This window comes from Canis lupus, chromosome 8 (genome assembly GCF_011100685.1).
Source record: "Canis lupus familiaris isolate Mischka breed German Shepherd chromosome 8, alternate assembly UU_Cfam_GSD_1.0, whole genome shotgun sequence".
NCBI lineage: Eukaryota > Metazoa > Chordata > Mammalia > Carnivora > Canidae > Canis > Canis lupus.
The window spans coordinates 57,711,975-57,730,865 of NC_049229.1; positions in this window are offsets into that span (position 1 = coordinate 57,711,975).

The window sequence follows — 18,891 nt, forward strand, 5'->3', positions numbered from 1 at the left end:
AATTTTGTTATTCTAATTTAATTAAACAATTTAAGATAAAATCCACTCAAAATCTAATATTTGCACATTCAAAATGTGTTTGGATTAATACAGATCTAGCTTAAATTCTAAAACATGGCCTTGGGGATCCCTAGGTGGCTCAACAGTTTGGCGCCTGCCTTCAGCCCAGGGTGTGATGGATCCTGGGATCCAGTCCCACATCCAGCTTCCTGCATGGGGCCTGCTTCTGCCTCTGCCTGTGTCTCTTGCCTTTTTCTCTATCATGAATAAATAAATAAAATCTTTAAAAAATAAAAAATAAATAAAAAATAAAAACGTGGCCTCTACATAGGACAAAGAAATAAGATGAAAATACCAACTATATTGAACTAACATATAGAAAAAACTATTGCCAGAACTATGAAAACTTTTTGCTGATTTAAGGTAACTAGAAGTAGGAAAAAAAGGAAAATTGACCAAAATTATGACCTGGCTTCAACTGGGTTTTTGTGAGATAAATGCCGCCTCAGAAAAAAGAAAATTCACACTGCTGTCATCAAATCAACGTGAGCACTGACTCATGATCTAGACACTAATAACAGGACATTGATGTATTTTGTCTCATTGTACTTTGGATACTGGTCTTTCTTACATATACTGAATCTTCCCTGCAAGCTCTGCCAAATGTTATTAAAATGAAGGGAGCTTTATAAACAACATAAGCTAATGAGCAAGAGCAGCATGAAAAAGTTTTGTGTGCATTCTAAAAGTTATAGATCCAATGAGTAAAGGGAAATTGTTGAGATAAGATAATTAAAAGAAAAAATTCTTGATAGCAGATAACTCAGAAATTATATTTAAAAGTTGAATAGCTAGAAATATTAGAAAACTCGGTAGTAGAAGCAGGTGAAACAGACAACTTCAGGATAATAGAACTTTCTTGGATCCGAATTTTAGAAAGGTACTCGGTCTACTATCTTCCTCTCTAAATATGTAAAGAGTACACATGCCTACTATTCAGAGGATGAGAACAAAGTCAGTATCTTCTTCAGTCCCTTGAAATTGTGTGGAAATAATTTTTTATCATGTAGTCAAAAGAAAGAGTAAAGGTACACAAACTCACACATGCTCACTACACTCGTATTACATAAATCACTTGCAAATATTTTTCCCATTCTATGTCTTTTTACTCTCTTGATAGGAACTTTTTATACACAGCATTTTAAAGTTTTGATGAAATCCCATTATTTTTTTCTTTTTTGTTTCATGTTTATACAACACAGATATCTAGGCATTTCATAAATGTTCTTTAAAAAATGGAATCTGCCTGAACTTCCCCCCAAAACGGGATTTCATCATGGGGTCATAGAAATACAGATCAAAATTTCTCAATCCCAATTCCAAAATCCAAAAACTATTGAAATGGAAAGTTTCTCTAACTCAGTTAAGAATGAAATTTGTACTAAATATAGTCACAAAACTAGATGTACTCTTTATTTATCTCACTTGGTAGGAATATTTGTCTATTTTGTTGCAGAAATATTAATGTATTTGATTATGCAGACCTCATTCAATCTAATGAGTGGCACATGTACTGAATCACTTTTCTGAAATATAAAATATTCTGAATTTTGAAGATATCTTGTCCCAGGAGATTCTGTAAGGGCTTGTGAATCTTCATTGACTTAGTAAATATCAATGGTGTAACACCAATTTAGTGTCTAAAAAGCTTTCCTGTATATTACCTCACTTGAACCTCATCAGACTTTTATAGTGGGTGTTATTCTTATTTTGCAAATAAGAACACTAAGTCTTAAAGAGGTTATATGACTTTCCCAAAGGTAATAAAGCATAAGAACTGAGAGGTTGGATCCCATGTTTTCTGGCTCCAAATCCCAGTGGATAGCATGGTTTCTATTTGCTCAGTACACAGAAGAGATCTGCTAAACAAGTTTATCCCCATAGAGTGTCATTCCCTTCGAAAACAAAATATTAGTGTTGATTATAAAAAATGGTCTGAAAGTGAAGTATAAAAAAAGTGTAAAAGTAAGAAGACATTTTCAGGAAAATGTAAACAGAAAAGAATACTATTCCTTATACAGCGTTGCAAACCCTCAGAGACAATTTATAGGGAAGGTAATATTATCCCCATTTTATAACTAAAGAAACTTAGGTAAATAGTTATGTATAACTTGTCCACAATTTCCAGAGTTATTGCTGTTATCACTCTCCCTGTCACACTATCACAATGTCACACTACTGATACCATGAAATGGGTATTAAGGCAAAAACATTTAAACAGAATAAGTAGGCATTTTTAAAAATCAGTTAAGGATGCAATTCACAATGATAAGATAATTAAGTAACTTTGATGAACACAGAGTATTGAATATTGCCACAAGCCACAGTAGTTAGAAAAGTGAAGTGAAATTGATATTAAAGTCAATTATATAAGTTGACAATAACATATTAATATAATTTGTCTTCAGATAATGTAGGTGATAATTAATTGCATAGATTAATTAACATATTCATATATAAAAAATCTGTTCTCTTTATACAAAGGCTGTAGCTCCTTTTCAAGTGCATAATGGAATATTTCAAAATTTGATCTGTATGATTCAGGGAAAATATCAGAGCCCAAACCAGATGTTTTAGAGGTTATATTATTTGACTGCAGTAGAATAGCACATTAAATTAATAACAGCTAACCACCATCCAATAAAAAAGAAAGAAAATCACCTTTATCCAAAGAAATCAATAAAAATTCCCAAATATCTATAAACTTAAAACAAATCTACCTAAAAGTTTTGCCAAAGTTTTAGGAAATAAAATCTGCAATTATAATGACAATCATACATATAAAAATTTACGGTATTTATCCCAAAACATATAAAGAGGAAAAAATGTTATTAAATGTTTTTATTAGTAAAGAAAAAAAAATAGAATAAACTATGCAATCAAGGAAAGGCACATATAGTTACACACACACACACTCATATGCACATACCTTTAAGGAGAATAGGTACTGCTAGAAAATTAACAGAATTTACGAATTGAGATAAGATTAAATTTTTTGAAAGATAAACCACTGGCAAAGCTATTCATAGAAAGAATAAAACTGCTTGCTATTATAAAATAGAGGATAAAACCATATTTAAAAAAACATCTTTTAACCTGAATGGGACAATAATCATCAAATATATTCAAAATGTAACAACAAACACACACACTTTTTATATTACCAAGCTTCTATAACTTTTCAGAAAATTCTAACAAATCATCTGAGAATAGATACTTCCATATAATTTGATCAGCTTTTTCTAAGTGTAAGCTTAGAAAACTGTAAAAAGCAAGGAAAGATGTTTAATCATAATTGTAAATAGAAAAGATATGAACTGCTAAAACAGTAAAATATTACCTTTAGCTATCATATTTAGATTTAAAAATAGTGATGTGATTCAGTAGTGCTGAGACAATTAAGGAAAAAATTCATAACTGGCTCATGAATGTAAAAATTGATTGTGTCTTCCTGGAGGCATTTGCTACAGAAATACTGTAGGACGTCTAAGCCAATAATTTATAGCTAAGAATTTGATTATTTGATTTCAGGATGTAGTAAAAGCAAAGTGTGTATTCAGACATATATGTATAAGGATCTTTATTACAGTGTTGCTCTTTTTTCCTGTATCTAATAATATCTGTATGGTCAAGTCAATTTTGGTGCATCCACGTGTCTATAAATGGATTATTATGAACTCATCAAGAGAGATGATACAGAGATCTGTTTATTGCCACAGAAATACCTTCATCATTTATGGGAAAATACAATAAAATATCTAAAAATTATTTCTCATGTGTTTTTGTTTATGCATATTGCCTTATGTATATTATAAAATATATTTATACTATATATAATGTGTATATAACTATATATTAGGTTATATATTTCATATAAATAATAGCTAAGTAGTTAATAAGTTAAACAAATGCCCCTATCATTTGTTAAACATGCACCAGAAATGAAATGTTGGGGAAGACTGGTTCATAGAACTGTTAAAACTATAACTGAGTGTGGAAAGATTGGCTTTACATAAGTAAAAGGAAAGGAATATAAACAAAATTTTAGAGGCAGAGAGTGTGGTGTTTAGTGGGTGACCTACACTGGACATGAAAGAAACCTGATTTATGGTCAATGTATACAAGACTTGTTCCTGTGGTTGACATAAGCAACCTTCATTTATCTGAAAACTTGATCTTCTAGAGTGAAAATCTTTTTTTTTTTTTTTTTTTTCTCTCTCTTCACTGGGACCCATTTGATGCTTTCTGAAACATGGCTTTTTTTGGTGATTTATCCAATAAGAATCTGATAGTTCCTATCAAAGCATTTGGCACCCATTTGACACTTGATAAATGCTTCTTTGCTATGAGCAGGACAGCAAGCATGTGGGCTAGCTCATGGTAGTTTGTCTGAATCTCTGTATTATCGCTCTTCAGACTGTTTTCAGGGAGACTCACATTACAAAGGATTGTCATTTTCTGGCTTCTTATAGCCTTTTGAAAGTGCTAATGCAAGTGATCAATGAATAGAAACTGGGCCGGTAGCAATATTCTGTATGAGCCCAACATTTGGCCATTATAATATGGTTTCTATGAATATCTTGTACATATGATTTTGTTTTCCTTAAGATAGATTCCCAAAACTGGTCAAAAGTATGTGCTTGAAGGGCAATTTTGTTCCTTATTTGTGGTTCACCCATTGGTCATTTGTATGTCTTTTGAAAAATGTGTATTCAGATCCTTTTTCTGTTTTTTTTTCTTTTTTTTTTCTATTAAATTATGTGAGTTCCTTGAATAATTTGGATATTAGTCTCTTATCAGATATTTGGTTTACAAATATGTTCTCCCAGTCTAGAGGTTGCTTATTCATCCTGTTGATTACTTCCTTTGCTGTACAGGAGCTATTTAATTTAATGTAATTCCAGTTGCCTATTTTAGTATTTGTCGACTGTGCTTTTGTTGTCATGACCAAAAAAATTATTCCCAAGACCATTGTCAAGAAACTTTTCCCTTGTATTTTATTCTAGTGGTTTTATAGTTTCAGGTCTTAAATTTAACTTTTCAGTCATTTTGAGTTGATTTTGGTATATGGTACAAGAGGACACTTGAGGACACTTTCATTCTTCTGCACATGAATATTCAGTTTTTCCAACACCATGTATTAAAGAGACTATCGTTCCCCGATAGTGTGTTCTTGCCAAACTTGTCAAAGATCAGCTGACCCAAAATGTGTTCATTTATTTCTGGCCTCTCTTTTCTGTTCCTGTTCTTCTATTTCTAATGTCTGTACCATATTGTTTTGATTATCAAAGATTTATAATATATTTGGAAATCAAGGAGTATGAAATACAAACCAAAACCAAAATGAGCTATACCCTACCACCTGCCAGGATGGCTATTATCAAAAAGATAAAAGAAAACAAATGATGGTGAAGATATGGAGAAAAGGGAATTTTTAAATTAATTAACTAACTAATTAATTAATTAATTTTAGAGGTAAAGAGAGAGAGATAGAGTGAGGGAGCATAGAGCAGGAGCAGAGGGAGAGGGCTGAGCAAACTCAGCTCTGAGCGCAGAGCCCAACACCTGACTCCATCTCGTGACCCTGAGAAAATGGCCTGAGCTGAAATCAAGAGTATGAGGCTTAACTATCTGAGCCAACAGGGCACCCTGAAAAGGGACTCTTGGTGGTAATGTAAATTAGTAAAGCCATTACAGAAAACAATACAGAGGTTCTTAAAAAGATGAAAAATAAAACTATCATATGGTCTAACAATTTTATATCTAAATATATATTCAAAGGAAATAAACATTGGGACTGGAAGAGGTGTCTGTACTCACATGTTCATTGAAGCATTGTTCAAAATAGCCAAATATGGAAACAACCTAAATATCTGCCAGTGGATGAACTGGTAAAGAGTTAGTATACACAAGTGCACACGTCCACGTGTGCGTACACACGGCAATACTATTTAGCTTTAAAAAGGAAGGAAATCCTTCCATTTGCAACAATATAGATGAACCTGGAGTGCATTATGCTAAGTTAAATAAGCCAGGCACAGAAAGACAAATACTATATGATCATACTTTTATGTGGAATTTAAAACAAACTCACAAGAAGCTATATAGAATGGCGGTTGCTGGCAGAGGAGGAATGGAATGAGACGTTGTTGGTCAAAGGGTACAAGGTTTAGTTATGCAAGATGAATGAATTCTAGAAATCTGACATACAGCATGTTAATAATAGTTAACAATATAGTATTGTATACTTGAAGTTGGCCAATAGAATAGATTTAAATTAAATCTTCTCACTGCACATACACACACACATAATAGCAATCATGTAGAAGTGATAGGTAAGCTATTGGGCTTGATCGTGATGATCATTTCACAGTATATACATAATTCAAAACAGCAAGTTGTACACCATGAATATATAAAATTTTTATATGTTAGAAACATCACAATAAAGTTTAAAAGAGAAGGGAAAAATATGTGCATGCTGTAAATCTCTTTCTCCTATTCCTTCTTTCTCCATTGTGTCTTTCTACCACATTTATTTGTTGTCTTCTTCATTCTGTGATAACTGTACTATTGTCCTTATAGATACCGCAGTGGTAATTTTGAAAAAAATTGAGAAAGCCTTATTTGCCATAATATTTCTACATCTTGGCAATATTAACTGCAAGTACAATGAATTGTAATAAAATGTGGTTGAGTCTCCATGGACTTTGTTAACTTTTCAAATTAAACTTTATTGATGTTTTATAGATTCACATTGAGATTTTACAATTCTGTCTTTAGTGAAATTGTTTTATGGAACTAATGCCATGAACTAAATTAATTATTTTAAAACTTAACCCCATATTAAAAATATTATCTGGTTCTTAGATGAAAAAAATGTGCAATGAACATTTAAGCAAGCTAAAGGTTGTTGAATAAAATATACTGAGTTGAATTATTTATTAAAATATTATTATGATTTATTAATACAAATTGCTATTAATGCAGAAGTTTCAAAGATCAAAGAATAATCAGATGATTGGAAATATACCACATTTTCCTAGGTTTTGCCATTTAGTTCATTTAGTTCAATGCTAAGCTGAGATAAATATAGGATTTTTTCCCCCAGTGAGATTACTTACTATGGAGGTTCCAGAGCTTACCATTCTTAAAGTGAATGGATCTAGCTATCCACAGACATGAATAAAAGAATGAAATGTGTTCTCTTTACCAAAGACTAAAAAGAGTTAGTTCTCTGTCTAGAGCTTTGTCTCCTTGATTGAGTTTTCATAAGAAGCATTAGAGGTTAGGGTGCTGGGAGTCTCCTAGATGACTGACAAGAAAATAACTCATGAGATGAATTTGTCTCCCACCATTGAAATCAACTTCAAGTGATGTATTAAGGAAAATCTGACTTATTACTGAGATTCAGACTTAAGGAAAGCTAATAAATATGTTTTACTCATTCACACACACACATAAGATGTATTAAGAAGTTATGTAATTATCAGTAAAGATAATATCCATAAGTTCCTTCAACATTATAGCTCCAGTCTTGAGAGATTTGTTCTAACAATTCTACTGACTACATTTTTCTCAAAGCTTTATTGAGATATGATTCAAATGTCATATAACTCATCAGTTTAAATTATACAGTTCAATGGTATTTAGTGTGTTCACCAAGATAAAACCATTACCACAATAAATTTTAGGGACATTTAATTTTTTTTTATTCTGTAGGGTGCATCAGTATTTTACTCCCTTTTATTTTTTATTTTTTAAAGATTTTATTTATTTATTCATAAGAGACACACACAGAGAGAGGCAGAGACACAGGCAGAAGGAGAAGCAGACTCCATGCAGGGAGCCCGATGTGGCTCTGGATCCTGATCCTGGGTCTCCAGGATTACAGCCTGGGCTGAAGGCGGCGCTAAACTGCTGAGCCACAGGGGCTGCCCTATTCCCTTTTATTTCCAAGTAATATTCAATTATGTGGATATACCATATTTTATCTCTTCATTGGTTGATCAATTATACATCCCCACCAGCAGTGTATGAGAGTTCAAATTTATCTGCATTGTCATTGTTATTTGCCTTTTTTTTTATTATAATCACCATGACTTGCATCTCTCTGATGGCTAATGATATTGAGTATTTTTTCATGTACATAGATCTTTTGTGTATCTTCTTTATAGAGACGTCTATTCTGATTATTTGTACATCTTCTAATGGAGTTGTTCAACTATTGAGATCTAAGAGTTCTTTATATATTCCAAAATACAGGTCTCTTATCAGATATATGATTTTAAAATACCTAAGCCCATTCTGTGGGTTGTCCTTACACTTTCATGATGATGTTCTTTGAAGCACTAACTTTTAACATTTTTATAAAGCCCAGTTTTATTTTTTTTTTCGTTGTTTTAGGTGTTCTATCTAAGAATCCTTGCAGAAGTCAAGGTCATTCTTATATATTCTTCTAAGAGTTTTGTAGTTTTTTTCTTTATATTTCGATCTTTTTGATCCATTTTTATTTTATTTTTGTGTGTGGTGTGAGAATTTGCACGTGGCCATCCAGTTGTTCCAGTAACATTTGTTAGTGTTGAAGAGACTGTTCTTTGCCCTATATGGTTGTCTTGGCATTCAATGAATACTGACTAAGGTTGAAAATAACTTTATTATATTGGTTGCCCTAAAAATAATTTCAGATATGTCATTCCTATAACTATGCAAATCTCAACCTTTGGAAAGAGATGAATAGCAATCTGTTTATTACTGATAACTATACTTTCTACAATTTAGTGTTATTTTAACACCTTTGACATTGTAAATATTGCAGTATCAGTATAAAAGTCTTAGTAGCATATTGCTTACAACTTTAATCAAATTTAACAACATAAGAACTGTTCTGTGTGTGTGTATGCATGAATTTGTATTCACGAGTTTGTGCGTATGTCTGTATATGACATAGAGATTATACGTAATAGTATGTCTGAAGTAAGAATGTGCTGCATTATGTTATTGATATCTGGAGTTGTTATTGTAATCTAGGGTTGTACCTAATATGAATTAAATTCTAGAATCAGTTAATAAGTGGGAAAAATTAAAATTCACCTGTGAAATCTCTTAAATTGCCTAGAAGTAGATTATTAAAGTTTCAACATCCAAGACTATTTTTAGCTTGCATGTTAGAAGAAATAGGAGTAGAGGTTGAAAGCCAGTAAGTTGCTGTCATATTCATATTGTTTCATGACTGAGGAGTGTGGCTAAGAATTACCTTCCCTTTCACATCTTTATGAAAAAAAAAAGCCCTATTCAAATTTTTTATTAAAAGAAATGATGAATAGGGGAAAAATCAAATATGCCTTATCTAGCCAAGAAATAAAGACCATTAAAATTACAAATCAATTGGTTCTACGTACTAAGAATATTCAGGATATTTACCTATAGAAGTCACACTAGTTCCTTATTATAAATTATTACCTTTTATCTTACCTGCAGTTCCTAATTATCTAGCAGTAGTATTATATGACTGAAAATAAGTAAAAGAAAAGGAAATATTTAAAAAATTATATAAAATTATAAAATATCAGAATCCCTGAGATTTTAATTGAACTATAGTACATTTCCAACCAATGAAAATGTAAATTTTCTTCACGGTACTCTGTTTGAGATCATAAGAATGAGTAATTGTTTTTGTTAAAGTAGAATAAATAAAGTTCTAAAAACTCTCAGTGTTTCAAGATTGCCAACAGAATAAAGGAAAAATAGGCAAAGTGTAGAGGTATGGCAATCCATTTCTTGGATATCAGCTTCTGTCTGAAATGGCTTATTGGATTGATAAATTGCATAAATAATTCTAAAATATATTCAACCACTGTCCTAGGGCTTATATTTGGCACAGAGTGTATGTGGTTTTAATCATTGTTTTAGTCCAAGTTCTGTGAGAAGTAGATGTCAAGATTGGATTAAGCCTCCATGGCATTTATCAGAGGAACAATTTGTGAACCAAAATTGGTAGGGGGGGAAACCAGGATGGGGGAGGAGGGGTGTTAGACCATGATGCAGGTATGATCTTGAATTCAGGAAAAAGGTTGGTGAAAGCACTTTCATTTGCAGTAAAGTTCTTGAGAAAATTAGATGAGACTGTCAAAGGAGTTCTCAAGCCAAGGTTGCTCCTGAGAAACATACTGTGTCTTCCAGGAATGGGTGTGCCGTGGCGTCTCTGCTGTGTTCAGTGACTGATTAAGCACACAGATCTTACAATTTTTGTCAGATTTATCCTTGAATATTTTATACTTTTTCATGCTGTTAAAATGTCATTTTTAACTTTGATTTCTGTATGTTCTTTGCTAGTTACTGTAGATTATCACATATTAGTTCTGTGTCCCTAATTTAAACTTACTAAATGATTAGTGTCTTTTTTTGGTCGATTTCTATTTTTGTATATTTTCTATGTAAAATATCATGCCATCTTTGAATAGAGACAGCTTTACTTTTTCCTATACAATCAGGACGACTTGTTTATTTTCTTGCCTGATTTCACTAGTTAGACCCCTGTAGTAGAATGGTGAATAAAAGGGTGAATGGTGAATAAAACATTTTATCTTATTCCTGATGGTAGAGGGAAAGTTTTCAGCCTTTCACTGTTAAGCATGATGCTATCTGTAGGTTTTATAGATACCGTTTATCAGGTTGAAAAAGTTCAATCCTATTGCTGAAAGTTATCAGGAAGGGCTTTGAAATTTGCCAAGTGCTTTACCTGCGTCTATTGAGATAACCTTATGTTTTTCTTTTTCAGTTTGTTAAAAAAGTGGCATTCCTTGGTCATGATGTAGTTAAATATCCTTGGTCATGATGTATTACCTATCTTATATATTTTTGGATTGAATATTAACTATTAAATGATAATATCAATATTAAGTAAATTTATATAATAGGAAAATCACATTTATTTATCATGTCTTCTGGTCTTCATTCATATGTTGATCCTTATTTTCACTTGGTATTTTCCTTCTGCCTAAAGGGTTTGTTCAACATGTCTTATAGTACAGGTCTTAGGTGGTGTTATTTCTGCTTCTGCATGTCTAAAAAGTCTTCATTTTTACTATTTTTTAAAATATATTTTTACTGGAAATAAATCTTAGGTTGGCCTCTTTTTCCCTTCTTTACTTAAAACTGCTGCTTTACCATTTTTATCCCTTGCATTTTTTTCTGACAAGAAAGTGCTGTCATGTGTTTCCTTGTTCCTCTGAAAGTAGGGTTCTTCCCATTCCTCATTGGTTGCTTTAAAGGTTTTCTGTTTATTACTAGCTTTTGAGCAATTTGATTATTATTATATAATATTATATATAATATATATATAATATTATATAATAATAATAAGTATAATAATTATAATTATAATTACAAAACTTTTAAAACTTTAAAAATTTAAATTTAAAAAAATTTAACATTTTTAAACTTTTCAAACATAAGATCATGTTTCTTGCCCTTTGGGTTTGGTGAATCTCTCGGATCTGTGGATATATAGTTTTTATCACATTTGGAAAATTTGGGTCTATTATGTCTTCAAATATTTTCTGTCCCCTCTTTTGAGGATTTTGATTCCACATATATTAAAATTCTTGAAGATCTACAGCTCCATAATGCCCTTTTAACTTTTTATTTGATTATGCATGTGTTTAATTTTAAATAGTTTCTGTTACTATGTCCTAAATTTCAGAAATCTTTTCTTCTGCAAATCTAATTTGCTGTTTTTTTTTTAACATTTTAAACATTAACATTTTCAGTTGTAGAAGTTTATTTAGTCTTTATATTTTTTTCCAAGTCATGATTTAACTCATGGAACATAAGAAATACAGTCATAATAATAGTTGGAATAGCCTTATCTTCTAATTTTAACATCTATGTCAATTTGAGTTTCCCAATTAATTAGTATGTTTTTTGAGTACATGTCACGTTTGCGATTCTGTGTATGTCTGGTAATTTTAGATTTGATGCTTAACATTTTGAATTTTACCTTGCTGGATACTGGATATTTTTGTATTCCCATAAATGCAAAAATCCCTGTAATTATTTCTGAGCTTTGACATTATATTTCTTAACTCTTAGACTAATTGGGAGTTTGGATAGGTAGAACTGGTAGGAAATAATGCATGAGAAATACCAAAGACTGCTTGATACTATATACACCTGCCTAGAAATATTCCAAATGAATTATGTCTATGATATTTATTTCCATCCTGCCAAAATGTAAGTTCACTTTATTAATGGGTCATTTAACAAACTGTAAGCAACAAATAACTATAATTGACTGAATATTTTCTTAGAAACATTAATCCAGATCTGATTATTTGACTCCATCACTTGAGAAGGTAGTTCACACATTTAATATCTCCCTATAACATTCTCTTCTCCCTTGTGTAAGATGATGCAATATGTTTGACTGTCTAGATAATTAAGAAAAATATAGAAAGATACAAGTATAAGACATCAAGTACTTTCAAATATCTAAGTAGGTCATAAAGCTGTCTTTTCCTAAATCTTAGTGTTTTGTTTATATTTTTTGTATTTACACTCCCATCAGTGCCAGACTTCTGCTTGGATACACTCCAAGGCATGTCAACATTTTACTGAGCCTCTGCCTATAGCAATTTGAATTATAGAAATTGAACAACTTCATGGTTAAGCCTTTTTCTATATACAGGACCTCCTCCTGATGCAAAAGTAGATCTGCTTTCCAATGGTTATTGAAATGCATTTCATTTGAAACTCAGGGGGAAAACCAAGAAAATTTATGCTCAGCACTTTGAAGATTCAGAATAATACCAGGGTTTACCTTCTGTTTTGCTTTTCACATTTGCACATACCCACGGTGCAGTGAATATTTATTATCTCACAATGAAAAGACTAATTCTTATCTAGCTAAATAATAGTCAATGGTTAGATTTACATGACCTCAGTCTAGTGAAGTAGATAACTTCAGGGGTCAGGGAGATATTTCACATAAGCCCATTGTAAATAGTGGGAAAAGGGGCTGCGGATGTATTGTGTGAGGTTTAAGTTCAATTCCTGTTGCAAACATAATAGAAAGGTAACATTAGTTTATATCCTATGGACACTTGGTTTTACTTGCTTCTAGGAACATCTATCTTTTTTCCCTTTCTTTGTACAAGAACACTGCTTTACTTAAAGGAAATAAAATCAGATTTTAATTATAAGACTTCAAAAATTTTAGTTATTGCCACATTTAAAAGCATTGAATGTTTGATATAGCTTTGTTTATGAGAAACCATTTTTCAGGTTTCTCACTTAATAACTGTAGAATCAATTTTTAAAAGAGGTAGTTTTACCAATAACATTTTGGTTGTTGGTATATTGGTGGTATATTTAGTATATTTGGTTGTTGGTATATTGGTGGTATATTTAGTATATTTGGTATTTGGTATATTGGTCGTTCCTTCTTATTTGGAGTACTTTTGGAATACTGGAATGAATCCTTTTGTAGTCAGTCTTCATCACTCAAGGGTCAAAAATTCATGCTAAGTTATGAAAATCTGCATCCGAAAGGTGAACAAGAGATCTTCCATACTTTTCTAAAAATGACATATTCTTTATATGTTAGAATATCAAGTGATGACAATACTCTGAGGCATTATTTACAATATTATTCTTAAGCTCAATAATCCCCATTTTTTTTGTCTTATTTATAGTAATCTTTATATATAATATATAATCATATATTTTTTGCTATTGTTCAGGAATGTCTGTTCTGATGGAACCCTTAATTCTTTAACTGCCAGATGGATCATATTTAAAGACTAGTATTGAAATACTTTAACTTTCCGTAAAGAATAATTTGTCAAAACATTGTATTGACTCTTAGATATAATGAGTTAATAAAATAGCTTTGCACTGCTTCATAAAATAATGCCACATTAAAGTGTTAACAGTGAAAAGAAGAAGTGTGGGCTTTGAGCATCAGGATCAAGCAATGAGACAAGATGATCATGGGTTTCAAACTTGGGAAATTTCAGATCAAGTGAGGATGCAGAATCCAAAGCAGATTGGAAAAAATGGCTCAGAGCAAGGTTTTGGAAGCCTCCATGAAAGTGATAATTGAATTGTGTTGCAGGGAATCGTTTCTTAGAACTATTCACTTTGCATCTCTTTCCAGTTGACTCCATGGTCCAGCTGCAATGAATTTTCTCTGATTTCAATTTTTTTAAAAGATTTTATTTATTTATTCATGAGAGACACACACACACACACAGAGAGAGAGAGAGAGGCACAGACACAGGCAGATGGAGAAGCAGGCTCCATGCAGGTAGCCTGATATGGTACTCGATTTCGGGTCTCCAGGATCACACCCTGGGCTGAAGGCAGTGGTAAACCGCTGAGCCACTGGGTTGCCCAATTTTCTCTGATTTCAAAAAGACTTCAGTGAGATTTTTAAAGAGTAGTTGAGAATGTGATAAGGAATATAAGCCAAGAGCAATCAGTCCTATAGGAATTATTTGGAGGGTCACATGACTTGTTTGTTAGAGCGGATGGCAAGATTGTTTAGGGAAGCCTATATTTATGCAGTGCTCTCAAACTGTTCTTGCATATCTCCCCCTGTGGAAGTTTCTTAACATCCTCCACCAAGGAATCATGTGCAACTAATGCAGATAAAAAGGAAAGTAGGAATCTGATAACTGACAAAGAATACTTGATATTATAGTTCATTGAATACAAACAAGAATAATTATTTTGAAACTTATGACCATTTATCTTTTTTTTATAATCTTATTTCATTTCCTGCATCCTTTTGTGTTATTATCCTAGAGAGAGGTGAGGGCAAATTGAAAGAAAGACGATAGGGCCTAAAAAGAATTTGCCATAAGAAATAGAGAGACCTAATGGTGGAGGTGAAGCTCTGGTGCAAAAGAGGATAGAGTATAGCAGGCAGTAAAATGTGAATATTTTTACTTGTCTCCTTTGCACTGACCATCATAGGGCAAGAGAGGAGAGGGACACATAGAAACACTTAGATAGGTTTGAGAAGATACAAGAAGCTCATGTTTAGTGCCCTATGCTCCCTCTTGTGGTGTTATTGAGACTGGAAGCCTTCCAGAGAAATATCACACGTGGCATAGCACAGTGGACATTACGCTAAGAGTGGCCAAAGGAGCAGCATTACGGGAGGAGGTCTAGATAAAATCTGATATGTAGCACTACATGTTGCTCACAGCCTGAATGTACCATGTAGGAGGTCCAGAAATTAGAGTGGAAACCACAAAACACCAACATATCTGAACACATTTTTAAGAGGAGAAAAAATATGTTAAGATAAAGTCCAAATTTTAAATGTATAGCATTTATGAAAAAGTATCTATTCTAGAGCAGAGAAGATAGAGTTATTACCAAACAGCACTTCTCCAATGGACAAAAAAAAAAAAAAAAAAAAAAAAAAAGGCATTTATATTTGCTTAAAATAAAAGCTCTTCCATAGTGCCTAATGACGTAGTACAGTTGACCCTTGAACAACATGAGTTTAAACTGCATGGGTCTACTTCTATGCAGATTACATTTGATAAGCATGGTACAGTGCTATAAGCATATTTTAACTTCCCTCTGATTTTCTTAATAACATTTTTTTCTCTAGCTTCCTTTGTTATAAGAATATAGTATATAGAACATACAACATACAAAATATGTGTTAATCAACTGTTTATGATATAAGTAAGGCTTCTAGTCAATGGTACGCTATATCGCTAAATTTTGGGAAAGTCAAAATGATATACATGATTTTCAACTGCACAAAGGTTCAAGGGCCAACTGTGTGTATAAGCAGTACAAAAGTAGAAATTTAAGGTCAAGTGTCAAAAGAAGCTTTTGTTTGTTTAACAGCTTTCTGAGTAAATAGCAGACAAAAAATTAAAAATAAAATTAAATAAATAAATAATTAATTAAAAATAAAATTTAAAAAATAGCATTTTTAACTTCTAGCTCAGATTTATTTTCAAGATAAATTTGTCACAAATTAGTCTCTGTGTCTTCTCTTTTTTCTTTTCTGTTCTTCTTCTCATTTCTTCTTTTTTCTCACCCTACTCATCCCTTTCCTTTTCTTGGACAAAACAGGGATAATTTAACCTGTATTTTGCTTCCTTTGATGAACTTGGGAACAGCCCAAACATATTTCTTAAAGGTTGCCACTCTTTCATTCAAGCCTTCCTTTCTTTCTGGAACCCTAAATCATTCATATATCAGACTTTATTTTTAATGTCTTTAAAATTTTCTTTCAGATTTTCCAACTATTTGACTCCTGCTGGTGCATTATATATATTATTTAACCTGACATGCAATTTATTACTTTTCTCTTTAACTGGTTCTAATCTGTTCTAAACTTATTCACAGAATTTTACTTTTAATAATTAGATTTTAATTTTGAAAATGTGTATTTGGTAATTTAAAAACATGATATTTATTATTTTAATAACATTTTATCTTTTATTTTTCATTATCTCAATCACTATTTTATTCAATCTCTTATTTTTCAAACATATTGAGGGGTGTGTGTATATGTGTGTGTAATGTAAATCTCCACATATACTATTTTTGCATTTTTCATTCTGCTACAGTTTTTGTTGGCTTTTGATCATGGTATACTTTTCCCTTGTGACTTGGTGGTTTACTTTTAATTGTGACTCATATTGCTTGGATATTTAATTGCAAGGATTACTGAAGTGAGTTCCTACAGAGAAAATTTGAACATATTTCTGAACAATTTCTGGGGAGCAATATCTATGTTGAATCAAAGCTGAATAATTGAAGCCGAATTATTCACCAGAAATGGTTTTCCTCCCAAATAAGTTCTGTAGTCTGAACTTTATGAGAACTGCCTTCAGAAATGACATCATTTTCTCTATCTAGCACCTTATTCAAGACAGGTACCATGGTATGGAAAAATATGGTATTTTTCTTCTTCAACCTTACACTAAATATGTATCCTTTATAATAAAGCTGAAGTTTATGCAAGTTCAACAAGTGGCTATATATAAATACTTCTTCAGTTATCTGACAATCTTTCTGGACATGAACTTTCACATAGTCTATAGCATATGACACTTGCTTTTCTTTCTTTCTTCTTTCTTTCTTTCTTTCTTTCTTTCTTTCTTTCTTTTCTTTCTTTCTTCTTTCTTCTTTTTTTTTTTTAAAGATTTTATTGATTTATTCGTGAAAGACACAAAGAGAGAGAAAGGCAGAGACACAGGCAGAAGGAGAAGCAGGCTCCATGCAGGGAGCCTGATGTGGGACTCGATCTTGGGACTCTGAGATCATGCCCTGAACCAAAGGCAGATGCTCAACTGCTGAGCCACCAGGCATCACTCTTTTTTCTTTTTATCTGCCAGCTCATTATGCAATTAAAAGATGATTTTTATATTAACTTGATGTTATTAGATACTATCAGTGAGTAGGTAACTCAGGGTATGAAGTGAACCAGATTACTGACAAGGGAAATGCAAGTCTTGACCCCACTAAAAAATAAATTTAAAAAAAAATTACAGAACATACCAGATAATTAAAATGCCCATACAAAGGCATATCTCACTGTTATAGGTTGAACTGTGCTCCTGCACCACCAAATATTATGTTTGAGTCTTTAACCCCAGTATGTAATTTCATTGAAGATAGACCCTTTACAGAGGTAAAAATGAGGTCATTAGGGTAGTCTCTAATCTTATATGACTAGTATTCTTATAAAACTCTTGGTCACAGATCTGGGATTATAAAAATCTTGGACACAGAGGTTAAGTGACCAATATGGTCTCTCATAGGCCTTTGAGTAATCTAGAAGAGCCTAATGACCATCACATAAGCCAAGATCTAAACAAGGTAGTTTCATGCAGCCACAGGTGTTCTGTAAACCTTAAAGCAGTATTATAGTAGGGGTTTGTGGGAGTTCAGGGAACTTTAGTAAGATGATTGGGAAGGTCCCTTGAATGAGTTCATATGGTTTAAGATCTGAATGACAAAAAGGAAACCATGGGACATTCTTGGTAACAGATATAGAGAACGAAGGAGCAGCAAAGGGAAAGACCCAGAGAAAGGAAGTGGCTGCAGTTTTCAGGGAAAAGAAGAAAGATCACTGTGGTTATGTCTTGGTAAATGATGGCAACTGGCACTTAATTCCCAGCAAGACAGAAGAGACAGCTGTTATTACAATAAATCAACCAATGTCCACTCTAGGGACATTAAATGCTCAGGGCATTTTTCAAGGGAATTTCCTATATGGAGTTCAGCAGATTTATAATCAGGAAGCACTTAGTTGCCTTGAAAATGGCCTCACCTTTACAGCCTAGGGCCAAAAATCCTAACCACTGAAGATGGCACAAATACGAAAGAAATTGATATTTCCATGTTACATCCTGGGGCTCCAATTCCATAGGCATTTTTTACCTCATTTCACATGCCATAAAAAAAAGGCTTAGAGAGGTTTTGCAGCCAGTCCTTGTATTCCAGAGCTTATAAATTGCTCTCTTTAAAAAAAATCCCGCTATATCTCACATTACTATACCCTTTATAACTAAACTCAAGCATCTCTGAGTACAAAATGAGTCCATTCTTCAGGACATCTGTTTTTACCAAGAAAAAGAGGCTACAGCGTGTTAATCAACATGGCTTCTCCAAGAGGTCAGAATGTGGCCTTGTGCACATCACTTCGTTTAGTTTACCCAAGAAATACTGATTAAGTTCCTATTGAGTGCTGAATACTCTCCTTGAAGTGAGGCACATAGCAACGAGTAGGACAAAGGCAGATCCTGATAGCTTATGTTGGAGCTAGAGAGTTAGCCAGTTAACAACAAC